We start from the raw sequence: 4,368 nt of genomic DNA on the forward strand, positions 1-4,368 counted from the left end.
CCCCCACCCCTGACTCCAGGACTCGAACCTCAAGCCAGGCCTCCTTCTCCTTCAGTGGCCAGTGGTCCCCCAAATCTGGCCAATTTCTTTCATTCTCTATCCCGAACGGTTCTCAGCTTGACCTGTGATCTTCAGGCCTCCTGCCCTCACCTCTCGGCCTCACCAGGGCTCTCCCTGCCTCCAGCTGGCTTCTCCAATCCGCTCTGCACAGGGGAGCCAAAGGGTGCTTCCTAAAAGGCAAATCTGAGCCCCTCATTCCTCTGTTACTGCCCCCCCCCCCCATGGCTCCCCGTTTAAACTTCAAGCACTCCCTCTGCACCTTTGCAGCCTCACTCCTCTTCCTTTTTTAGCCCGCCACCCCCTAGCCCCACTAGCACTCCTACCCTGTGCTGCCCGGCAGGGGTAGCCAACACAACACCTCCACCTGGAAGCCTGCCGGATCGCCACCACCTCCACCCTCACCCACCCCCGGGCCTGGCCTGCGTCCTCCAGTGCGCACTCGCGGCGCTGAAGTGTCCTCTATGAACCGGGGCTCACGGCACCCGGGCTCGTCTGTCCCCCTGACAACGCCGCGAGCCCCGACGGGCCGGGGCCCTGGTGGTTCCGTTCCCTTGGCGCCCAAAGTTGCTCGGTGGACATCGGTTGAATGGATGAATCGGGAGCCCTCACAGACCTCGCCGAGGAGGCGGAAGCCCCGTGGGTCTAGAGGCGGGGCCGCTCTCCCACCCGCCCCCCCCCCTCCCCGCCGGACTTCCGAGGCCCCACGAGTAGCTGCAACTCGGAATCCCCTCGCCCGACCACCGCGCGGGGCCTCCGCCTCCCTCCCGTCCTGCCGCCTCCGCCCCCTCTCGCTCCCTCCCTCCCTCCCTCCCTCCCTCCTGCTCTTTGTCTCCGGGCGCCCGCCTCCCCGCCACACGCCCCCCGCACCGCCCCTTCCCGGGAGACCCCCGCGGACCCCCGCGGACGCGACGCGACGCGTGTCGGCCTGCCCGGCGGGGGGCCTGCATCCGGCGGGGCCCGGCGGGCGGCGGGGCGGGGAGGTGGTTCCCTCCGTCCCTCCCTTCTCTCTCTCTCTCTCTCTCTCTCTCTCTCTCTCTCTCTCACTCACACACACACGCACACACACACGCGCGCACACACGCGCACACGCATACACGCGCGCGCGCACGGAGCATCCTCCCGTCAGGGCTCTGGTCCAGCCCCGCCCGCGCCTCCCGCTCCCCGCAAACCCTCTCCTCGTCTCCCGCTCCCCCCATCGCCTCCGGCTCCGGGACTCTCCGCGCCCGCCCCTCTCCCGGGATGGAGCGGCTCGAGCCCGCCCGCAGCCCCCCGCGGCCGGGGTGACGGTCCCCCGCCCCTCCCCGCCTGGCCCGCGCCCGGAGGACCATGGGCCCGAGGGGCTCCCGCGGCGCCGGACGCTGAAGATGACTGATGCTGGAGGTGAGGACCCCGACGCGGACCGGGAAGCAGAGCGGGGGTCACTGGGGATCGCGGCGGGACCCCGAGTGGGGTCGGATAGGGCCTTTCTTCCCCAGCCCTGGGGGGCCGCGCGGAGCTGGGGTGCTGGGGCTGTCGGGGGGGAGGGGGCGGAGATGGGATTTGTGTCCCTAATCCTCTCCCTCCCGGAGAAATTAATTTTAAAAAACTGGTGGGGGGGGGAGGGGGAGAGGGCTTAACTCCTTCCTGCTCGGCGCGGAGTGGGACGGCTGGACCGGAGAGAAACTAGCCGCCCGGCCCCGACTGGGAGTGCGGTAGGTGCCCTGGCCTCCGCGGTGCTGGGAGCGCGCTCCGACTCGCCCGCCGCCCGCCGCCGCAGCCGGGGCCTAGGGGAGGGGGCGCCGCTTTCTCCGGCTCCCCATTGCCCGCACCCCCACCTCCAACCTCCCCTCCGGGCCTTTCCTTCCCAGCCGTTCCTAGTCGCACTTCTGCCTTAGTCTTTCTCCTCTTCCCGGGCCCCTTTCCCGCTGGGGCCCGCCCCTCTCCCGACAGCCACCCCTTGGGTCTCTCCTTGCAGCCCTTCCTGGGGCCTCACTCCCGGCCCAGGGAGCCCATCTCCACCACTGCTTCCCCGGCCCCACTCCTCTCTTCCCAGCTCTTTCTTCCTCCGCTCTGCAGCTCTGTGGACTGACTCTCCATCAACCTGTCTGCCCCTGTTCCTACTTCCCACTTCCCTCCTGGGCTCGTGCCCCTTTCTCTTTCTCCTTCCCGGGCTCCCAGAAAGCCTCCTTTACTCCCAGAGAAGAGTCAAAGGTCATGGGTGCTGCTCCCCTGGGAACTGGAAGCTTTGGGAGGAAGGAGTGGCCTCGTAGCACCAGTCCCCAGCCTGTGCCCCGTTTCATTTCCACCTTGTGGCAGTTGCTGGTTGAAACTGCGCATATGAGTGTGTGTGTGTGTGTGTGTGTGTGTGTGTGTGTAGGAGTGTGAAGGGGGGGTGGTTTTCCAAAGCTCAGTTCTGGTGAGAGGGGTCTGGTGACCTCTTGGATGGCCTGCTTCCCAGAGTTCCCCACGGGTCGCCCCATACACACCCCAGGGAGTTAGTTGTTGAGGGGAGGGAAGGAAAGCCGTTTGTGCTGAATCAGGATGGACGAGGCACAGAGTGAACTGGAAGGCCCGGCCTACCCCAGAGGGTGCCTGAAAGAGGGCTCCATCCACAAGAGGGTCTCCACCCAGGACTGGGACTTGGAGTGCGGAACACGGGTCATCTCCATTCTCAGCTCGTCTAAGAGAGGAGGCACCGCTGCTGACCTCAGAGAGCCTCCATTCTGATGGGAGAGGCAGTTCTTCTCTTCAGAGAGTCCCTAATGGGATGGGGAATACCCTCCCCTCTCCTCAGGGAGCTCCCATCTGATGCAGGGGAGCCATGACCTATTTAGGGAATCAGTGAAGTATGAAAAATCCCCCATTTCCCAGTGGTTGGGGAAGGGCGGATTTAGAAATTATGTGGACAAATGGGAGGAAGGAGGGCTGTCTAAGACAGCTTTCTGAAGGAGGGGTCGGCCAGGTCTTGGGCAGATGAGGCTTTGTGATTGAATGAGGGAATTGTGCTCATTCTTAGGGGCAGCCTTGCTTCCAAGACGGCCCTTCAGGCAGGAAGAGAGGTTCTAGAATTTCTTTGCTATTGGCACCCAGAGGTCAAGAATGGCACGAGAGTTCTTGGAGGACCCCTTCTCATACCTCACTTCCTGCTTTCAGCCCCAAGCAGGGGAGCTAGGGGTGGAGGTGGTTTAGAAGTTTCTCCCATCCTAGACAGTGTGGACCAGCTTCCCTTCCACGACGTCTCTCCCTTCTTCCAGCAGGGGCCTTTCCTCAATCGCACCCTCCCAAACTGCAAGTCGTCACCCAGGATGGGGCTGAGGAGCAGGAGACAGGTTGAGGTTGAATTCTGCCTCTTATCCCCTGCATCTGAGTTTTGCCGTGTGTATAGTGGGGATACTAAGAATCTCAAGCCTGGACAGCTCCCAGCGAGATGGTGTCTATGTAGTAACAGAAGAGGAAAGTTGGAAAAGACTCCAGCAAGCATGAGGCCAAGCTTCCCCATACCTGTCAAATGCATTTCTAGCCCAGTGCCCTGCACTGCTCACGGGACCTGAGTGTTAGCAGTAACTGGAGATCGTTTTCCAGCCCTGCAGTGTGCCCCTGCCCCTGAGCCTCCTCTCTCTCTCACCCTGTCTGGTATTCCCCTTCCCCTCTAACACCCAGGCCTTGGTTTAGGGCTGCTGCTATCCTACGTCTGCTCAGGAGTCTGCCCACATAGTTTCAGATGCATTGTACATCCTGCTTCCCCACCTGCCTCCCTTCTTGCTTCCCCCACCCCCCACAAAGCAAAACAAAACCAAACCCCTACCCATCACGCTTCCTCCCGGAACATACTTGATGTATCACAGAGATTTGGCTGTCCACTGTTCTGCTGTGAGTACTCCCCATACCCTTCTGCATCTGTGAGTCTGTCTGGAACTGTGAGAACTGTGAGTCTGTCAAGAACAGTGGCCCTGCTGATGGTGCCAGCTTCCTGAACAGCTCATGTTCAGGAAGGCAGGTGGTGAGCACACCAGGGGTGGGGGACGGGGGGTGAAGTAGGACTGGGTGATAGATGGGAAGACAGATGGGTGGATAGTATGAACTAATGGGTGCAGAGATAGTATGAGCAAATGGATGCAGGGATGGATGGATGGATGGATGGATGAATGGATGAGTGATGGATGGATGAATGGATGGATGGATGGTGGATGGGTGAATGAATGAGTGGATAGATGGTGGATGGGCGAATGAATGGATGGATGGTGGATGGGTGAATGAATGGATGGTTGGTGCATGGCTGGATGAATGGATGGATGGATGGTGGATGGGCGAATGAATGGTTGGATGGTG

Source organism: Panthera uncia, chromosome E1 (assembly GCF_023721935.1).
Source record: "Panthera uncia isolate 11264 chromosome E1, Puncia_PCG_1.0, whole genome shotgun sequence".
Classification (NCBI taxonomy): Eukaryota; Metazoa; Chordata; class Mammalia; order Carnivora; family Felidae; genus Panthera; species Panthera uncia.